Genomic DNA, 22,591 nt, shown 5'->3' with positions numbered 1-22,591 from the left:
TTACAAGAAACACATTTGAAGCAGAGATATACACACAGAGTAAAGGTAAAAGGCTAGAGCGGAATATATTATGCTTCAGCTAAAGTAAAAAAATCAGGAGTAGCAATCCTTATCTCAGACAAAGCATAGGCAAAATTAGATCTCATTGAAAGAGATAAGGAAGGAAACTACATCTTGCTGAAAGGTACTATAGGTAATGAAGTAATATCAATATTACATATGCATGCGCCAAGTGGTATAGCATCCAAATTCTTAGAGGAGAAGTTAAATGAGTTAGAAGAGGAATTAGACAATAATACTATACTAGTGGGGGATCTGAATCTCTCACTCTCAGAATTAGATAAATCTAGCTGAAAAATAAATAAGAAAGAAGTGAAAGAGGTGAATAGATTACTAGAAAATTTAGACATGATAGATGTCTGGAGAAAATTGAATGGGGATAGAAAGGAATATACCTTTTTCTCAGCAGTACATGGCACATTTTCAAAAATTACATCATAGTCAAATATAGAAAGGCAGAAGTAGTAAATTCATCCTTCTCAGATCATGATGCAATAAAAAGTAAATGTAAGATAGAGCCAGGGAAAAGTAGGATGAAAATCAATTGGAAACTAAAGAATGAATGGGTCACACCAAATCATAGAAACAATCAATAACTATATCCAAGACAATGACAATAATGAGACAATATATCAAAATTTATAGGATGCAGCCAAAGCAGTACTTAGGGGAAAATTTATAGCTCTAAATGCTTACATGAATAAAAAAGAGAAAGAGGAGATTAATGAATTGGGCATGCAATTTAAAAAGCTAGAAAAAGAACAAATTAGAAATCCCCAATTAGATACTAATCTATAGATCCTGAAAATTAAAGGAGAAATTAATAAAATTGAAAGCAAGAAAACTATAGAATTAATCAATAAAACTAAGAGCTGGTTTTATGAAAAAACCAATAAAATTGATAAAATATTGGTTAATTTGATTTAAAAAAAAAGAAAGAAGAAAACCAAATTACCAGTATCAAAAATGAAAAGGGTGATGTTACCACCAATGAAGTGGAAATTAAATCAATAATTAGGAATTATTTTGCCCAACTGTATGCCAATAAATTTGATAATCTAAATGAAATGGATGAATATTTACAAAAATACAAACTGCCCAGGTTAACTGAAGAGGAAATAAAATTCTTAAATAAACCCATATTAGAAAAATTAATTGAACAAGCCATTAATGAACTCCCTAAGAAAAAAATACCTAGGGCCAGATGGGTTTACAGGTGAATTTTACCAAATATTTAAAGAACAATTAATTCCAATATTATACAAATTATTTGGGAAAATAGCTAAAGAAGGAGTTCTACCAAATTCATTTTATGATACAAATATGGTGGTGATACCAAAACCAGGCAAAGCAAAAACAGAGAAAGAAAATTATAGACCAATTTCCCTAATGAATATTGATGCTAAAATCTTAAATAAGATATTAACAAGGATATTACAGCAAGTGATCACCAGGATAATACAATATGACCAGGTGGGATTTATACCAGGAATGCCGGGCTGGTTCAACATTAGGAAAACTATTAGCATAATCAACCACATCAATGAGAAAACTAACTAAAATCATATGATTATCTCAATAGATGCAGAGAAAGCTTTTGACAAAACATAGCACCCATTCCTAATAAAAACACTAGAGAGCTTAGGAATAGGTTGAGCTTTTCTTAAACTAATAAACAGTATCTACATAAAACCATCAGCAAGCATTATATGCAATGGAGATAAATTAGAGGCCTTCCTAATAAGATCAGGGGAGAAACAAGGGTGACCATTATCACCCCTATTATTTAATATTGTACTAGAAATGTTAGTTTTAGCAATCAGGGAAGAAAAAGGAATTAAAGGAATTAGAATAGGCAAGGAGGAAACAAAACTATCACTCTTTCCAGATGATATGATGGTATACTTAAAGAATCCTAGAGAATCAACTCAAAAATTACTTGAAACAAATAACAACTTTAGCAAAGTAGCAGGATATAAAATAAAACCACATAAATCATCAGCATTTCTATACATGACCAACAAAGTCCAGCAGCAAGAGATAGAAAGAGAAATTCCATTTAAAGTAATGGTAGATAGTATAAAATACTTGGGAGTCTACTTGCCAAGACAAACCCAGGAACTCTATGAACACAATTACCAAACACTCTTCAAACAAATCAAATCAGATCTAAATAATTGGAAAGATATCAATTGCTGAAGCATAGGCAGAGCTAATATAGTAAAAATGACATTTCTACCTAAATTAATTTACTTATTCAGTGCCATACCAAGCAAACTACCTAAAAATTGTTTTATAGAGCTAGAAAAAAATAATAAAATTCATCTGGAAAAACAAAAAATCAAGAATTTCAAGGTAAATAATGAAAAAAATGCACAGGAAGGTGGGTTAGCAGTACCAAATCTGGAGCTTTACTATAAAGTGGCAGTCATCAAAACTATCTAATATAGAGTGGAGAGGGGCAGCTAGATGGCACAGTGGATAGAGTACCGGCCCTGGAGTCAGGAGTACCTGAGTTCAATTCCGGCCTCAGACACTTAACACACTTACTAGCTGTGTGACCCTGGGTAAGTCACTTAACCCCAATTGCCTCACTAAAAAAAAAAAGAAAGAAATAGAGTGGAGGATCAATGGAATAGGTTAGGCACAGGAAACACAGTAGTAAATGACACTAGTAATGTAGTGTTTGATAAACCCAAAAACTCCAGCTTCTGGGATAGGAACTCAGTATTTGACAAAAACTGCTGGGAAAACTGGAAGATAGTATGGCAGAAATTAGGCATAGACCAACATCTTACACCTTATACTAAAATAAGATCAAAATGGATACGTGATTTAGACATAAGAGGTGATACCATAGGTAAATTAGAAGAGAAAGGAATAGTCTACCTTTCAGATCTTTGGAAAGGAAAACAGTTTATGACCAAACAAGAGAAAGATAATATTATAAAATGCAAAATTGATGATTTTGGTTATATTAAATTAAAAAGTTTTTGTACAAACAGAAGCAATACATCCAAAATTAGAAGGGAGACAGAAAGCTGGGAAACAATTTTTATGGCCAGTACTTCTGATAAAGGCCTCATTTCTAAATATATCAGGAACTAAATCAAATTTATAAGAATCCAAGTCATTCCAAAATTGAGAAATGGTCAAAGTATATGAACAGGCAGTTTTCTGATGAAGAAATCAAAGCTGTCTATTCCCATATGAAAAAATGCTCTAAATCCCTAATGATTAGAGAAATGCAAATTAAAACAACTCTGAGGTACCACCTGAGACCTATCAGATTGACTAAAATTACAAAAAAGGAAAATAATAAATGTTGGAGAAGCTGTGGAAAAATTGGAACACTAATGCATTGTTGGTGTAGCTGTGAACGGATCCAACCATTCTGCAGAGCAATTTGGAATTATGCCCAAAGGACGATAAAGCTGTGCATACCCTTTGACCCAGCAATACCACTTTTGGGTCTTTTTCCCAAAGACATCATGGAAAGGGGAAAAGGACCCACATGTTCAAAAATATTTATAGTTGCTCTTTATGTGGTGGCAAAGAATTGGAAGTTGAAGGGATGCCCATCAATTGGGGAATGGCTGGACAAGTTGTGGCATAAGAATGTAATGGAATACTGTTGAGCTGTAAGAAACAATGAGCAGGAGGAGTTCAGAGAAACCTAGAGGGTCTTGCATGGGCTGGTGATGAGTGAGATGAGCAGAACCAGAAGAATATTGTACACAGTGTCATCAGCATTGTGTGTTGACCTGTGATGGACTATATTCTTCTCACCAATGCAATGGTACAGAAGGGTTCCAGGGAACGCATGATGGAGGAGGATCTCCAAATCCAGGGAAAAAAAAAAGAACTGTGGAGTATAGATGTTGAATGGACCATATTATTTCTTTTGTTTTTGGTGCTATTGTTTTTCTATTTTGAGGTTTTTCCTCATTGCTCTGATTTTTCTCTTATAACATGACTAATGCAGAAATATGTTTAATGTTATTATACACACACACACACACACACACACACACATATAACACCTATATCAGATTACCTGCTGTCTGGGAGAGGGGGGAGGGAGGGGAGGGAGGGAGAAAAATCTGAAATTGGAAAGTTTGTATAAACAAAAGTTGAGAACTATCTTTACATGTAATGGGAAAAATAAATAAATAAAATTATTTATTAAAAAATTAAATAAAATAGTACTACACAAGGGAATAAAATAATTGGATGGTGAAATCCATCAACTCCATCAACTTCCATAGGTAGCTTTCCTTAAGAACTGATAGGTCTGTTTCAGCTTAAGTCACTATTTTTAGCATTTGATCTTTAAGCTGATTGGTGGATACCTAACCACAGTGGATGAAACTAATGGTTTCAATTATGTGCTTTATACAAGCTCTTCTAATATCTATCTTACTCTATTATAATTTGCTTAAACTATTAAAGGTTACCTAAACAGGTTAAATCACAATATGTAGGCTATATACAGATTATTACCATAGTTAAATCACTTATCTCTAAGGGGTGAGGAAAATCTCACTCACATACATCAACAAATTGATAAGTAATGCAAACATTCCAGCAAGCAAGGTAGTTATTTACATGATGTTGTGCATTGCTTGGTTCTCTGAGGTTGGTGAATTATAAGCTCAACCTTTAGGCACATTAGCTGTGTTTGGGCTAGACATATTCAGATTCTAGAGACTGTTCCAAATTCCTTATCATCACTCTCATCTTTCTAGGACATTTTTCCTTTACCTGGAAGAACTCCAGTGCTCAGATAAACAAAGGAAAAGAAAGTGTCCTCTGTGACTTGAATTTGCTCCCCATACTTCAAAATCTCCCTGACCTCAAATCAGGCTCTTAGGGAAGTACATTTACTGATGTGAAGTCACTAGAAAATCATAAAGAGTATTGTTGCATATGTGTATAGTTGGGAGTGTAGCCTGTGTAAGCAAAAATATCTACTTCAGGTAATAGGTGAATGGCTGAATGACAGGGAGAGGGAAAGGGAAAAGTAGTAGAGAGAAAAAGAAAGAAGCATGAGTAAGGAAGAGAGAGACAGAGACACACAGAATTTGAAATAATGTATAATATATACACTTAAAATAGTACTTAACATATAAATTCATTGAATTTTTAGGTTAAACATGCATATGCCTGTGCACACGTGTATATGCACATGCACACACATATAGATACAATCAATCCACAAAATTCCCATGTTTAACTTTCCCAAAACTTCAGACATTCCTGTGATTTTATTAGTAATATCACTTTCACGTTCAGTTGGCAAGCACAGCATATTTGAGGCTATGCACAATAGAGGAAAAAAATGAGAAGCATGATGCAAGTTTATATCTACAAAAAGGAGGAAAGTATTCATAAATGTGTTTGTGAATCTGCTCCAGAAGGAACTAAAGTAACCTTTCAAGTGGGTTATGAGGAAATTGAAAACCAAATGGAAAAGCAGCTAAGCTTGTGGGTAAATAAGATGGTGTTCCCCCCTCTTCATTGATGGTACAGAGATCTAGTTCTGCCTCCCCTATGCCCATGTCAGGCTCCTAAGCTTCCTAGTGAGTTCAGTGCTGGTTTGGCAGAGCCATCTGGGTGGGAGTGCTTCCCACCTTCCATTAGGGGCAGGGACTTAGCACAGGTTTTCCACTGGGGAATAATTCAACCATAGAACAGAAAGGGAGATTAGAGAGGTCCGGTTACCCCTTTCCCTTTTTTACCACAAGGTTCTTATGACATTCTACCCCTCTCCATCCCCATCCAGTCCAGTGTTGCCCCCCACCCTGCATTTTAGGGGTTATTTTATGCTTTCTGTGTTGGGAAAAGTGCATATTATCAAAACTGTTTCATTATAAACTAGGAGGAAGAGTGATCACAGGAACCTAACCCCTTATTCCCCATAGGTTCAGTGTATCAACATTCACATTTTTTTTACTTTCCTGTCATTTTCTAGGAACAATACCCCCACAAAAGTTGAGGATTAATCGTACAACACTGCATGTATGTCATAAATATGACACATATATGACACACGTGTGTGTGTTTGTGTATGTATTGGCCAAAACTTCTTTGGCAAATTCCCCATGGAAACCCATAGTTTAGAGATTATGGGCATCTATCAAATGTACCTGCTAGGATAGAGTGACTGAGCTTTGCCCAAGGAGCCTGACATTTAGACAGCACTGGAACTCCTTCTCCATCCTAGAAACAGCTTAGCACATAGTGATCAAGAATAATCGATGAAAAGAGAATGATGCTCAATAGTTAATCTTCACCTACTGGTGTGTTCATGTACAAGAGAAGCTCTTCTCCAGGGTGCTCCAGTCTTACTTCCACCTCCTAGTAGCACCCTCTAGTGGGGCAGTTAGGTGGTGCCAAGGATAGAGCACTGCCCCTGAAGTTGAAAGGATCCTGAGTCGATTTCATTGCTGTTAGTCAAAAGATCTTGAAACATTTTAAGAAGCTGTGGCTATAGGCACAAACCAGTAATCTTTCTGACTATACCCAATCACCATGGTCAAACAACCATCAGTAGTTGCATTGTCTTAGGTCGTATTGACTAAATTGACTGAGAAAGTAGTATGCTATCAGATGTTCATCTTGTCCCAACTCTGTTTCTTCACAAGACCTTGTCCATTTAGTTATCCCCACCACTCTTAGTAAGGCTAGAGCCTGAAAAAGTGGGACTAAGTGAACTCAGGTCAAGAGCAAATATATAGGTGAAAATTAATATCATATACTCTAGCACTAGTAATGCAATGTGGCAGGTCTTGGCACCTTGGCTCCTTGGGTTGAGAGGAGGAAGTGAACAGGTAATTGAAAATTTTTATGGGTAAGTGAAATCCTGTGTAGGCTGAAAATTTTATTTTTAAACTTACCTTCCAGTTGTCAGTAAGAGTAGAGCTCATAAGCTCATAAGTGTATAGTGGTAGAAGACCCCTTAGAGATCCTCTAACTCACTTATCTCATTTTATTTGATGAGGAACCCAAGAACCAGAAATGTCCTGTAATTCACATGAGGTCACAGAGGTAATAAACAAAAAAGACAGGATTCTGACTTGAGTCTTCTGACTCTGCCTCTTTTCAGGCCTGGCCAGTTTGTTCCCCTGAATCTGTTGCTTCTCTTCCAACTGAGTCCATATCAGCTTTTCAAACAATAAAAAACACATCGTCCAAGATGACTGGTCCAAAACCTAACAAAGCAAGGCTGTTTTCAGAGCCTACCATGTATTTATTATTTTTTCATGGAGAGAAGTAATTGCTCATTGCAGCAGAGGACCCCCTCTGAATTTTTTTATCCTGTAGCAAGAAGAGAATTATTATTGAAATAAGCTGATCTAGGACAGGGTGTGTGGTTGTTCATTCTAGTACCATCTATCATTTCTTACCATTCCCACTTATTTTTCCCCTCTTTTTTTCTATGCCAGTCCAGCCTGTCATCCACGAAGGATCTCATCTAATTACATTGTGCCAAAGATGATACAGGGTTCCTGTAAGCACACAGTGTCTGGTTATAAGCATATAGGGATCTGCATTGTTTGAACAAAAAGCCTTGGTAAATAAATTTTTGTCCCCAGTGTACCCTCTAACACTGATGAATAAACACCTTAGCTAGCTGAGGGAGTGGGTTACAGGACTGGCTACTGATTTCACTTTCTTTTTTTATGAATAGGAAGATTGCTGCCCTGTCTGATATTTTTGTTAATACATTTTTACAAGAATTAAATCTTCTAAAAGGTGATCTCATTTCCCTGGAGTCAGCTGAATGCACAGAAATGGGAAGATGGAACTGAAACCCTGATTTTGCTGTTTCTCAACTCTTGTTCTTGCTGCTTTGAGCATCCAAATAATAATGCTTCCAAACTACAGTAGCACCCTCAAGTGGTAATGCTGATCTTTTCCCCTGATTTCTGGGTGTTTCTAGCCAGGACTTCAAAATAACAGAGGTGCATTTGAATGACCAATTAAATTCATCAAAGAGTTAGTAAAATTAAAATCTCTTAATTTTTCCAGTCTAATAGGTTATTCTGATGTCATCAGAAACTTATCATATTGTCACAGAAGGGATAGTGCTTGTATGGGAAAGCCAGAGAAGAGAGCAGAGCAGTCAAATATAGCGTAACCCTCATCCATGCAAACAAGGATTTATTACACACCTTCCTACATGCAAGACACATAGTATTAGGGAAACAAAACCAAAGTGATTAACAGTTCCTTCCCTCAAGGAGAATATAATAGATAATCAAATAGAAAATGATTTGAGAAAGAAAAGTGCTAATAGCTAGGGAGAAGGGGGATGTTTACTTGTGGGAATCACTACCTAAGCTAACCTCTAAGGAAACTGAGAGTTCTAAAAGGTGGAAGTAAAGACTAAGTGGATTTTGGTCAAAAGGGACTACCAGTGCAAAGACACTGAGGCAAGAAATGAAATGATGAGATCAGGATGACGAGTGTGTGTATCTGCCCTTTAACATAGGACATGGTGAGTAAGGTAATGTTAATTAAGCCTGGCAAAGTAATAGTCAGATTAGAAATGGTTTTAAATGCTGAATAAAGAAGTTTGCATGTTATGGAGGAAGCAGTAGGGAGGCCAAGAATATTTTTGAGCAAGGGAGTTACATTGTGTGACCTATACTTTAGGAAGGTTATTTTGGCAGCTGGATAGAAGATGGATTGGAGAAAAGAGAGACTATTGAAATTATGTCTGTCTCTGTACTGTCTCATTTTGCTCAAGAAAAAAAACATAGCTATGACACAGAGCCAAACAGCTTAAAATAGCTTACAAAATGAAAGGGAGAAAATTTATGACTTTACCCAACTGAGGTATTTTTTCTTTTTTTATGAGACCCTGGAGAAAAAAAAAAAGGTTTGCAGCAGTCTCCCCATGTAGAATCTGCTGACTTGTTGGCCTTTGACTGTTTCCTGATGAAGCACTGGGTTTCTTTTTGCTGTTTAGACCTTTCTACCACCTTCACCCTATCACTATCTCCGTGGCCAGCACTGCAGTAGAGAAATCTTGTTTGATACTCTTCTCTGTGCCTTGGCATTCCTTAAGCTTCCTTAGAGCTAGACAATTCTTGTTGTTGAACCAGCAGCAACCAGTCATCATGTCTAGCTCTTCTAACATGGAGACACCGACAATTATGCCTGCATGCATGTGTGCATGAATTTGTATATGGTTTCTTGTTTGGGAAAAGGAGTTCAGGAATCATGATTGCATTGCTGCATAGTACACAAGGTAAAGAATCTTCCTGAATATCATAGATAAGCAAATGTTACAGCAGTTTCTAATCCCCAAAAGTTGCCTGTCACACTAACATGTTAAGTGCCTTACTTTGAGTCACAAAGATTTTTTAATCAGAGTCCCCACCTTGAACCCAGATCTTCCTTATTTATAGGCCAGCTCCATCCACTATGTGACATTGCATATCAGAACTGGAAAGCTATGACCCAAACTAGGGTTGCTAATTGGGGTAAAACTATATATTTCTCTAGTCATTACAAAATCTAAGATGAAAAATCATGACAGTATCCCTAGGTAGAGAAGAGAGACTCCTTTTCTGTCAAGCTGGGATTGTTGAAGCAAGAGAGAGGTGGTACTGAAGACTATGACTGTTCAATGCACACATGATACAGCAAAGTTCTACGGTTCCCTAAAGCCAAAAAGTGGATCTTAAAATTGTATGTCTCTGGTTCTAATCCTGCTGACATGGCCAGACCTTTCTGGTTTTTTGCTTGTTTGTTTTTATTTTTCCCCCAGTGGCAAAGAACTTGGCTGTCAGTCATCCCCTCCTTCCCTTGCTTTCCATTGTCCCTTCTCTTCCATTTATATTTATTGAACTATCAGCGTTCTTGTTCCCCTATTGAGAAAGACCTAGGGAAATTAAAACTATCTCTTTATCGAACAAAAATCGGTGACTCCTGCCCTATTCCACTAAGTGTCTGTATGGCTATCATTACCTCCTATCTCTCTCTACCTTCCCTCCTCTCTCTCTACCTTCCTGTGCTCGATTCCCTCACAAGAAAGAAGTGAAGCAGATATTCAGGGATGTGTTGATATCATAATTGGTATTCAATGTATACATGGTATACAAGTGAAGCCCTGGGCATTATATTCCTAGGATAGCTATGGAACAATGTTGTCAGCAAGCCACTGACCATCTTTGTTTTGGGATGATCACACAGGTAACATCAGTTCTGTAGGTTCATCCTTCTGTCCTTGCTCTTCATCCCTATTTAGCTTGGTTGAAATTCCTTGTGAGTCCAGTAAACTAACAATCTGATTCTCAAAGCCTTTGTTTACCCCACTGAGAAGTGGTAAGAAGAGAGGAAGGGCATAGCATTTCTTTTTGAGAGGCATCAGAGTATAGTGGAAAGAGCCTGTATTTGGAGTATGAAAGACTGAATCCCATTTCTAATAGGAACTGGAATGATCCTGAACAAATCCTTTAACCTCTCAGAGCCTCACAGTTCTTATCTGTAATATGGAGATAACAGTACCTGTAGTGCTGACCTTAAGTCCTACTGTCAATCTCAAAAGATACAATGTATTGAAAAGTTCCCTATAAACTATTATCTACCTGCTCCTATCAAGCACACAAATCATTTAATACCATGTACATTATTTGAAATAATAAAATCTTAGCATGGAAGGTTGGTCTAAATGTGATATTGTAAGTAATTTTTTATGTCTTCATAAAGAAACAGAGAGGTCAATGACTTGGCCAGGCCACTGGCAGAGCAAGAACTAGATGCCAGGTCTCCTCACTTTTATAGTTTATTTTTCCTCTTCCTATTATAAAACACTACCTTTCTCTTTGAATAACAATTTGGTCACTTTCAAATAATTTTTATCCCCAGCATTCTCTCTTTTGAAACACAATTGAATTTCCTCTGGCCTGTGGAACCACATGACTCTGTTCTCTTTACCCATATGTTCAGATCTGTGCATCCATATGCCTTCTAACTCTCTACCCTGGAGGTGGAATGCCTCATACTGTGTGTACCTAGCACTCCACAGGTGCAAGATTCATTGGGTAATTGACCTGGAATTTTAACCAAATGCTCTTTTTGCTGAGAAAATATACAAATATCAACAAAGAATCCCAAAAGGGAGAAGGATCATTGGATTGTGCTTCAAAAAAATTTTTAGAAAGTTTTGTTTTCTCTCTTTCAGTATGTATGCCTATGAATGGGTTTTCCTATATGTGGAAGTAAGAGTGAGAAAGGCAGTAGATTCTATTGAGGGGGAGTGATGATATATTTTAGGGGTTTCTACTATTTTCTATAAGTCCCTGTTATATCTTTCTCCAGAAGGTGTCAGTATGATTCAACAGCCTAAAAGACCACATTAATTGCTGTCCCCCAGAGTAAGCCTTTTAGGTAACAGAGACAAACCTTAAGAAATAAGGAATGAACATTGTACTCTTTTTGCCAAACTGACCATTAGAGGCCTTGAGACTTCACTGTAACACATGTAGCTTGGTTTATCCCCAAATAAATACCTGCATGCCATGGAACATGGAATTGTCTGGAGTTTTAAAATTGTATAACAACTAATACTAAAGTCTGTCCCTCATTGTGGCAGTCTTGTCCCCCTCTGCCTCCACTGCCAAACCGTAGATAGTATGTTACCTTCGCTAATCCTATTGAGAGTTATCTATATCCATTCATTCACTCATTCATTTATTTGTTCAACAAATAAATTGTTGAACCTACTTAATTACTAACTACTGAATTAGTATCAACTCTGCACATAGATAGCATTATGTCATCTATACTAGGCACAGTGAGATAAGTGAAGAATAGTATATATGTATATGCATATATGTGTATATGTATATATATGTATATATATATAGAGAGAGAGATGTATATAGATATATAAGAACCATAAATCAAACACCCTTTAAAGAACTTAGAAGGTAGGTGAGGATAATAGTAGGTAAAATAGGCAAGTATCAAATCAGTACAAATAATATTTCCTATAGGAATTCAGAGGAGGAGGAATTCCCTCTGGGTTCCAGAAACCCAACAGAGATGCTGAATCTTCTTTCCCCAAATCTCAACTCAGATCTACATATCCTATTCCAATCAGACAAGAATGCAGCATGGTGTCATAGAATAATGCCCTAGATTGGGAGCCAAATGAACTAGGTTTGAATTTGGGCCTTCACACTTAATACATGTGTGACCATGGACGAGTCACTTAATTTCTGCAAGCCTCAGTTTCCTCATCTATGAAATGGGGATAATGCACCTGCTACATTTCTTAGTATTGTTATAAGGAAAACACTTTGTAAATCTTAAAGTAGTTCACTAATTTATTTTTGACTAGTTTGACAGTTCAAATTCAATTCAATTTCACCAAGACATTCAAACAGATCTAGTATTGTTATATTTTTATCATGGTACAGAGCACAGAATTTCTTTGAGGGATTTGTAGTTTCTTGGGTGGTTGTGCCTGTTCATTGCTATAGACCCTATAGTGAAGAAAACAGGGAAGAAAGTAAAAGAGGGTGAGGACAGCTCATCAATGATATATTTCTCTAAGTTAGTGTTGGTGAATATGTTAAGATATTTTTTTCTTCACTAAAACCAATAAAAAGTTAAGTGGGATTGCTCCAGGAGTAAGTAGCTGGTGAAGTGGAGGCATCAGCAGATTTGGAACCAAAGTACCTTTCAACTCCCAACTCTGCCTTAACTCCTTATGAATGTGAACTTGGACAAATCATTTAACCTCTCTGTTTCTTAATTCTCTATTTGTAAAATGAGGGAGTGAGTGGATGCTTACTGAGGTTCCTCCATGCTCCAAAGCTGTGGTCCTATGATTTGACCACCACAATCATTATTGATTGACCAAAGAGAGGAAATTAAACCTCCTTTGGTTTTAGTGAGAAGTAAGAATTAAAAGGTAGGGCTGGTTTGACCATTATCTGCTTCATGAAGGAAGACACTCTTCAGCATTGAGCATCTTCAAATGGAGGCTGAAAGACTATCTCCTGAGCTTGGATAGCTTCTGAGATCCCTTCTAACTCTAGGGCTATATGTCCAAGCATATGGTGCTCTAATTTTAACAGAGAATATTAAATGCAACATGCTGTAGTTCAAAGGGCACTCAAGTTAGGAGTAAAAAAACAAGGATTTAAGACCTGACTCTACCATTCATTCACTAACTGTGACCTTGAACAAATCACTTAACTTTCTGGACTCTCATTTTAAAATGAGGATCATAATTCCTGTGCTGCCTGTCTTAGATAATATAAGTAAGTAAGTAAGATAATATATATGGAAATACATTGAAAATGGCAAAGCACTAGACATATGTACCAATCTTGTTCTTTAGACTTTTAGAATCACAGAGCTAAGGCCCCTGAATGCATAGACACCGAAAGCATGGACAGGATAGGCAATGCTGAATTTAGGGGTGTTAAACTACTCCTTTGCTAAAAAAAAAAAAAAAAACACTTCCTCATAGCTAAACTGACCAAAATCTCCTACTTTTGAACAAAGGCACTTAAATGACTTTGGAAGTGGAAATGTTATCTGGGTAGAATAAACATATCAGACCAATATCCACTCATGATAATTCAGTTTAAATTAGCTTGCCAAATTAGTTTCTTTCCAGAAAGAGCCAGCAGAGCTTTGTGGACAACTGGAATGAGGGCAATATCTAGAGCTCTGAGTCCCATTGGTGGGAGGGCAAGCTCATGTAGAATGACAAAGATTGGAAGTTGTGGGCTAACAGCGAGTAGCAGGAGAAGGACAATGTGCTTGACAGGGTCTTCATAAAGGAGAGTGTCCTGAAAGGAAAATGTTGCCAGCCAGTCCTAAGCATAACCTTGTCCTATTTCCCTGATAATATTTGTTCCAGGTGAGATGGCCATCTCATCCTTTGGTGAAGAGAAATAAATGAGTTAATATTTTCGCAGAACTTTCAGGTTTTAAAAGGCCTTGGATGAATGATGATAAGAGTCTACATTCTAGGTATTTTATGGTGATAGGGAGATAGAATAACAGTAATTATGCGTATTTCAGTTCAGGATTCATATAATGGGAGGCAGAGGCCTGGAAACCCAGTCTAAGGAACAAGTGTGATCCACCTTATCTTAATGGAGCTGAGAGGGGCTCTTTTGATGTTTACTGGGGATTAAGAGATTTTTTTTAAAAAAACTGAATTGAGTGCAGGCTTTCAAAATCCATTTAGAGAAAGCACTTATTTGCCTGGAAACAGTTATAAATGAACAATAACTCTACAATTAGGTCTTGTTTGGGAGTTTGGTTATAATTTATTTTTAAAACACATGGATTGAGACAATGTAAAGGAAGTGAGGGGCATGCTTGTAGTTCTAATGGATATAGTTGGCCAATGGATAATTTGGGCTTACCTGTCAAACAAAACAAAAATACCAAGCAATTGTTTGAAGAATCACTTTTGTTGGAGTGTGAGGGACAGAGAGCAAATTGCTAAGAATTGGTGTGCAGTTAGTAGTAAAGGCAAAGCCATTTTTCTTTCCTTTGTGGGAAGAAAATGATAAAGGGCATGACTGACACTACACAATAAATGGAATAAATAGGATAAATGAACCTTCCATTAGGTTTTACTGCTCCTAGCACAATGTTTCATTTCCTTAAAAATAAATAAAACAACAATACGAAAACAATCATTGGTTCTTTTGTATTTGGATCATTGTTATCTTCTAGTTATCTTCCTGCCATGCCTTCTGGGTGTGCCATGCCTTCTGGGTGCACCCTGACCCCAATTCTTGTCATTTATTCTGGAAAGAGCAATTAAATCTATACTACCATTACTTCTATAAAGGACTGGTCTCTTGTCTCCCCAGTAGTTCCACTCACCCACTCAGACAAAAATGCCTTTTCCTTGCCACAATTTTTTATACACCTTTTCTCCCCCATTAGAATGTAAGCGCCTTGAGATCAAGGACAGTCTCTCTTTTGCATTTTTATGCCAGGGTTAGTACAGTGCCAAGCAAAAAGTCTTAATAAATTCTTTTATTTTTCAACTTCAATAGCTTTTAATTCAAAGGGATTTTTATTAACCATATAATTTTCTCTCTTTTTTCTGGGAAATGAGGGTTAAATGACTTGCCCAGCTTACAGCAAGTAAGTGTCAAGTGTCTGAGGTCAGATTTGAACTCAGGTCCTCCTGGATCAAGGGTTGGTGCTTTACCCATTGTGCCACCTAGATACCCCAACCATATTATTTTTAAACCCATTATTTTTTGTTCCTGAATTCATTCCTTTATTAATGTACTAAACTAACATATTTATGTACTTATACTGAATTCATTAGCCAAATTTCAGTCAGGCTAGCCAAATTGAGCTGATTATCTCACTTGAACATAGTTTATATATGGATTAATTGATTATTGATTATTGATTAATTGATGATCCTTTTGGTTTGAAAATAATCCAGTTTGGGAGTCAAATATAGCATACAAGAAAAACATAAGTTAGAGCCCTTTAAAAAAGGCATAGTTGAGGAAAATAATAAAATAGCCCCACAAGGCAATCTATGATGAAGTACCAAATCAGTACAGATAGTATTTCCTATAGCAGATCTGAGGAGGGGGAGGTCCCTCTGGATTAGCCACTCAACACAGATGCTAAATATCCTTTCCTCAGATCGCAAGTAAGAAGTACACATTCCATTCCACTTAGACTCTTATGTCAAGATGTAGCTATACTAGTACAATCAAATAGCCTTTAATGAAGGCAAAAAACAAGCATTCCACAAACACACAGCTACTGATAGTAGAGTCAGAACTGTCACCTTTGTATTTAAAGAACAGTATGTGTGTGTATATATACACACATACACATACATGTGTTTATGTATCTATGAATATGTATAAAGAGAGGGTATATAGATTATATAGAGTATATATGTATATATATACACACATACACACACACACACACATACAGAGAGAGAGTCTGTCATTCTATTGGTGTTTTCAGCCAAAAGACATCTTTTTCAAAAAAATCTAATTATTTTTAGCTGTCACTCTTCATAAATGAGACATTATTATGGATGGGCATAGAGCCAAGTTCAAACAATCATCAGAGATAAAAGAGGAGAGATTTTCTTTTCTATACAAGTAGGGGAAAAATTGTGGTCTCTCCAAGTACATAGTCTAAATCTGAGAATACGATGGAACAAAAGTTTTGTTTGAATTTTAACAGATTAAATGAGACAAGTAATTGGGTTCTAGAAGAACATTGCAATACATGCTTTGTTCTGTAGTATAGTGTCATCTGAAACTATGTCAAGATTCCTGAAGCCTTACAAACTAAATATATCACTTAACATGTCATTCAAATCAACTTTTATTACATTTTTACTATGTAATGGCCACAGTGCTAAGAAGGAAGGGGATGTAAAGGATAATGAAAGTGTATCTATCTACCCTTGAGGAATATATTTTAGTAGAAGATTTAAGAGATGTACAGAAATAAGAAGTTCAGATCAAACTGTGAAAATGAAGAGTGGAAGTACAGCATCCTATGAGATTTCCAAGGAGGGAAAGAGAACTGGAGCTGGGGGTGGAACCAAGTAATATTACAAGAAGGAGGTGACATTTGAACTGTAGGACTTAGGTGGAAGAGATGGGGAAGAATGCCATTCTAAGCTTAAGGAATAGTATCAGTAAAGCAACAGAGACAAAAAACCCAACTAGTACATATCTGGGATATATTAAATAGTCCTTTTTTTCAGGAATAGATGATTTTTCATTTCTTCATCTTTCAAGTTCAGTGGTTTTTAATTCAACAAAAGGATTTTTAATAACGGTATTATTTTTAAACCCATTATTTATTTTTTCCTGAATAGTTGGTTTGATTAAAATACATTAAAAACTTTACTTTAGGGGGCAACCAGGTGGCATAGTGTATAAAGCACTGGCCCTGGATACAGGAAGACCTCAGTTCAAATCTGGCCACAGACACTTGACACTTAATAGCTGTGTGACTCTGGACAAGTCACTTAACCCTTATTGCTCCCCCCCCTTACACACACACAAGTGAAACAAACAAAACAAGTAAACAACAAAAAAAACACTTTAAATATGAGGGGTGAAGGTGAGATGAAATCTGGCCACAGACACTTGACACTTACTAGCTGTGTGACTCTAGACAAGTCACTTAACCCTCATTGCCCCCCCCACACACACAAATGAAACAAACAAAACAAGTAAACAAAAAAACCACTTTAAATATGAAGGGTGAAGGTGAGATGCTTACATAGCTCCCATGAATTGCAAGATGTTAGTACAACAATATTAGTAATAATTCTCAACAGGTAGTAATTTAATAATACTATTACATCTGATATTTTATAGCAATTGAAAGTTTGTGAAGCACATTTACCCTGAGAAATGGAGATCATAACCATTACTATCTCCATTTTTCATATGAATCAACTGAGTCACAGTGAAGTTAAATGACTTGTCAAGGATCACACAACTAGTAAGTGTCAGAGAAAGGATTCAAACCCAAGTCTTCTGGATTCGAGGTCTCCTCTTCTATCTACTATGATTAATTGTTAGTTGAATTGACTCATGATTGAATAAATCAGCTGTTAGATTTTTTCCCATGAGATAAAATTATTGTTGTCTGAATTAAAAGCTAAGTGAAAAAGCAGTTTTGGTTTTATGTTGATTCAACAATAAATAGACTTGTCTATATTTATGGGTTTATGTTGAAAGAATCCTATTTGCAAACCTGATGAAGTCCAAAGCAAATCTTGTTCAAAGTATTAGAAACAATGAGAAATAATTTAACACATCATTTGCATTGGTTTTTAAGCTTTGTTCTTCTTAAAAACTAACAAACTTAAAATGTTTTTAAACATTTTCCCTCAAGAAGTAATTTTAAAAATATTAAATTTACATTCTTTTAAAAATCCTGAATATATGGTGTTGTACATATAGATTTAAGTTGGAAAAGACCTTAGTCTAGTGCTCTCATTTTCAAATAAGTAAAGCAAAGCTCAGATAGATTCTGACCTGCCTGACATTGTAACTCAATATTATGTATCCCTAAGGATAATACAAAATTTGAATCTGGGTCCTCAGACACCAAATTCACTGATTTCTCTACTATAAATACATCCTATCATTTTGCCAATGTATTAATAGTTCAGTTTCCATATGAGGGTTTTTTTTTTTTACATCCAGCAGAAAACTGAGGCAAAAACCTAATAAAACCCAATGTGCATCCTGTAGTAGGCTGAATTGTTTGTGAAGCTAAAGTTTTTTTTCTGAGCTGCCTGAAGAATTTTTTAGTTGATGCCACTGGTATGAGTATAGAGTGAGTATAACTCAGTTATGCAGCTTCCTGAGGGAGAACTTCAAAGTTTGGAGAAGTTAGAAGTGACAAATTAATGAGTATGGAATTTAAAAGAACAAAATGCAGTTCTGAGACTTTCTTATTTCTTTTCATAGGAAAGGAGACGGAGGTAAACTGCATGACATAATTCTCTTCTCTATATGAGAAAACCTCATAGCTAATATAAATCATGCTTAGGCAGGCTGAACTGGATATGGCTTTCAGCATTACCTACAATGCTTAGCTTGCATGTAGGCCAAAAATGTTCTGGAATTATCATTTTAAAATGACTACCTACCATATTTTGGAGCATCTAAGTGATCCCAATGACCTACCAGTGAATTGGGTGGATTCTGTCCAGGGAAAATAAATGACAACAGGAACAAAACCAACAGAAAAAGCTTTATTACTCAGTGATATGATCATATGAAATGAGAGAGAAAAATGGCCTGTTAAGCATTTGGCAATAAACAGTGCTTGGAGAAATCAAATCTTTACAGTAAATAGCCTATAAAAAGGGTTTTCAGAAATGACTTCTCATTTATTGTGTTCTTCTAAACCATTGATGCCTATCAAATAATCAGGTACAAAAAGTGGCTTTAATAAGAAGCAGTTAAGAATATTCAACTGTCATTATGGGAAAAAGTAGTTTCTCTAAGTTGAAATAATTTAACTATATTTAGAGGTCTATTGGAAGATTATTTTTATGCAAAATGTCTTCCTTCTGTCTTCAGGACTGTTTTGTGATGATTGGGGAAAATATATTTTAAATTGAGGGAAAGAGGTAATAATCTTAATATTCAAATTTATGTAGTACTTTAAGATATGTAAAGCATGTTATGAACATTATCCCATTTGATCCCCACAAAAACCCTGTGAGGTAGATATGACAGATAACACCCCCATTTTTCAAATGAAGAAAGAGAGATTGGCAAAGCAGCCATAAAATCTCAAAAGTACAATTGAATCCAGGTCTTTCCTGAATACAAGTCCCATGTCCTTTCCTTCTACCACATTGTATATTAAAAGAGGTCAAATTGGGGGAGTGGGAGGTAGGGTTGGCTGTGATTAATAATGTACTGTGAGCATTAAATTTCATGCTCTGAATTTCTGGAAGACCTTATCTCTTACATTTAAATTTGATTACAGAACAAAGTACAATTCTTGTTTAAAATAATGTCTAATTTGATGATTTGTAAATCAAATTTGTAAATGTATGTAACCTTAGGGCTTCTAATGATGTGATTTCCATTTGGACTCTAGTTCTCTGTGAATTTGTATGTAAGTTAAAACACTAAGACTAGGTTATTTTTGAGGAGATCACAGGAAGCCTTGCTGTAGTATGGACTTGCATGACATACTTCTGATGTTGGTTGGTGGGATTTCTAACTAGACCTTCCCATTAATCTGATAAGTTTTCTTTCAATATCTGTGTTTTGGTTTTGTTTCCCTAAAAACTTGATTTTTCTAGTAAATGACTTTAATTATTTTTGTGGGATGCCTTATGCATAGCTATGTGTTCTCTCATCCTCCCACCTCTTTTTATTCTTTTACCTTTATTCTAGTTCACTGGGTTGTTGGAATTTGTGGAGTTTTTTTTTTTTACTTTAAGCCTGAAATTTAAAAATAAATAAATATTATTTTCTACATTTTTATTCATTCTCAAAAATGTTTCTCAATTACTTTACCTGTTGACTCTGCTGCTGCTGCTGCTGTTGTTCCTTTCTCCCCTAATTCCAGATGGAAGTGGGGTCAGTGGAGAAGTGTCTGAACAATACAGTGGCAACACACAGGCTCAAATAACTGGGAAATTGAAAAGTAGAGAAGATGGGCTCAGTGGGGAGCATGACTTGGACAAGTAAAATAGACAGTGTTTTCTTTTTGTCACTGAAAATAAATGACTGTTGCATATATTATGGTTATAGATTTTAGACAATATATGGCAACTTTTAAGTTATGTTCTTATAATTGAGTTTTTATTATGCTTTTTAATACTATATATAATACAATATGACTTATACCACATGAATTTTCTATGTATGTATATTTCCAAGTGTCACTTTTACACTTTGATATTTAGTTAAATGTCAGAGTCTTTGGGTTTCAGGGAGCTCAGCATGAAATTTCTTTCAAGATTGTTAAGAAAGTCATGAGGTGTCCTTCCTCTATCCAGAGGGGACCTGGTCAGAACTGGAAGCAGAAAATTTCCTTTTCATCTCAATATGATGATTTTTTAATCCCTGCTTTGAAAACATAAACAAAAACATAAATTTGGAAAATGAACACCTTCCTCACCTTCTATGTTTTGGAAGCTGTCAGTGTGAAAGATATCTTTGGACCATAAATGAACTTCATTTTTTTTTAACAATCTTTAAATTTATTTTTAAACTTGTGAAGTAGTTTTTAAAAGAATAAATTTCCAATTCCCTTTCAAGATGAAAACTGTAAAAGGAAATACTTGGTCACAAATATTTAGATTAAAAGTTAAGGATAATGGCAATAACATATTTTATATATGTATGTATATGTGTATATATGTGCATGTGTATGTAGTGTATATATGCATATATAAATATGTATGCATATATACACATATAAAAGATTTAAAATCTTTACCTCACAACTTCCTTGGAGGTATAGATAAGGAAACTGAGGTCTATCCATAGAGGTGAAGTGACTTGTTTGAAGTCACATAAATCAAAATCTTAGAGCCAGGATTTCAACCTGTATTTTCTAGGATTAATATCTTTTCAAATATGGCAGATATACCTACTAACTATAGACTTTGGATAATGGGAGGGCATGGACTGGAAATGTGTAAGTTCCACCCATAGCTGTGGGCACTATTACTCTTCAACCCAGAAGATTCAATAGCTTCCCTTCCAAGTCCAGGAATGCAGGGCAGTTTTCCCCACCCAGGTGAAATCAGTGATCCATTATATTTCTGGCATCCAGGGCCCAGGTACTGAATCCATAGCTTCAGTATACATATGATTTAGTCTAAGAAAAGGATAATGACCCAGGGGTCCAGTTTTGTCTGTGGAATCCAAGTTTCTGCCTTTTATCTTGAAAACATAAACCTTGGTTGTTAAAGAAACTGAAGAAAAACAGATTCACTACTACCAAAACTAATTTACAAAGCCTTCTCTACTGGAACCGATTTGTGAGGGTAGCTGGGGTGGATGGGAAATAGTTATACTCCCTTAGAGAATTGCCTAATCATGAATTCACCCCAAAGCTGCAGAGCTTTCCTTCCCTACACAGTAAAAGTGAATGGGAGCCCACAAAATGATTTCAGAACCCTGGACAGGGCCACGTACTTTCTTTTAATGGATGAAGCAGAGCAGGTGGAGGATATTGTGGACAGGTTTAAAAAGCCTTCCAAGAAAGTAGAGAGAAACACAGGAAGGAGAAGAGGAGAGAGGGAAATAGAAAGAAGGAGGAAGGGGAGGAAAGGAGGAAGAGGAAGGAAGAATAGGGATGAGAAGAGAACACACACGCAGCCCTAGATGATTTGCTTAAATTCTTTCCTTGCTGTTGAGACTTGCAAAGGAGAATAGTTTGAGTTTATTTCCACACAGGGGCGCTGAAGCACGTTTTAATGCAGCAAAATGAATGAATACAAAACCCCTGAAAGGTGAAATTTACTTGCTTTCTTTTATCCCTCCCCCTCATTTACGATATAAAGCATCTTAAAAGTTGCTAGTTCCCCACATCTTAGCCTTCCTATGTGGTGGATAGAAGGGGACATTAGGTAAATCATTTTGATGTGTTGGTGATGGGATGGTGGGGGAGGGGGTTAGCATTATAGGAAATTGTCTCAAAATATTATCCCGGGCCTTACCTTCTCAGCTTATAACGCTTAGCAAGAATCGCTCTGTTTTCCTCCTTTTCTTTCTCTAGGGAAAGGAACGAGAAACTAGGGCTTTGTTAGTTAGCAACACAGCTTGGTTTGTGTGTAACCTCTCTAGAAGCTTGCCCCCTAACTCCTCCTCCCCTACAGTGATCTTTCCCGTGCTTCTTGTTTTTGGCCAATCCAACCTCTTCCCCTCGTAAAATTAGGTGTTTTTGTTGTTGCTATAAGTTCCGATATAAAAACCAGAGAGAAAAACGGGGAGAAGCATCTAGACCGGCAGAAAAGAGAAATGAACAGGGAGAGGGG

General features: G+C 36.1%; 1 protein-coding gene across 3 annotated transcripts in view; it reads left to right on the top strand.

Annotated features, from left to right (window-relative positions):
* Positions 1-22,591, top strand: part of DPP6 (dipeptidyl peptidase like 6) — a 1,357,728-nt gene that overhangs the window by 312,913 nt on the left and 1,022,224 nt on the right. The window lies entirely within an intron of this gene.

Source organism: Dromiciops gliroides, chromosome 5 (genome assembly GCF_019393635.1).
Source record: "Dromiciops gliroides isolate mDroGli1 chromosome 5, mDroGli1.pri, whole genome shotgun sequence".
In the NCBI taxonomy this organism is placed as follows: domain Eukaryota; kingdom Metazoa; phylum Chordata; class Mammalia; order Microbiotheria; family Microbiotheriidae; genus Dromiciops; species Dromiciops gliroides.
The sequence above is the reverse complement of the archived record's forward strand: the minus strand, read 5'-3'. Positions and strand labels throughout refer to the sequence as shown.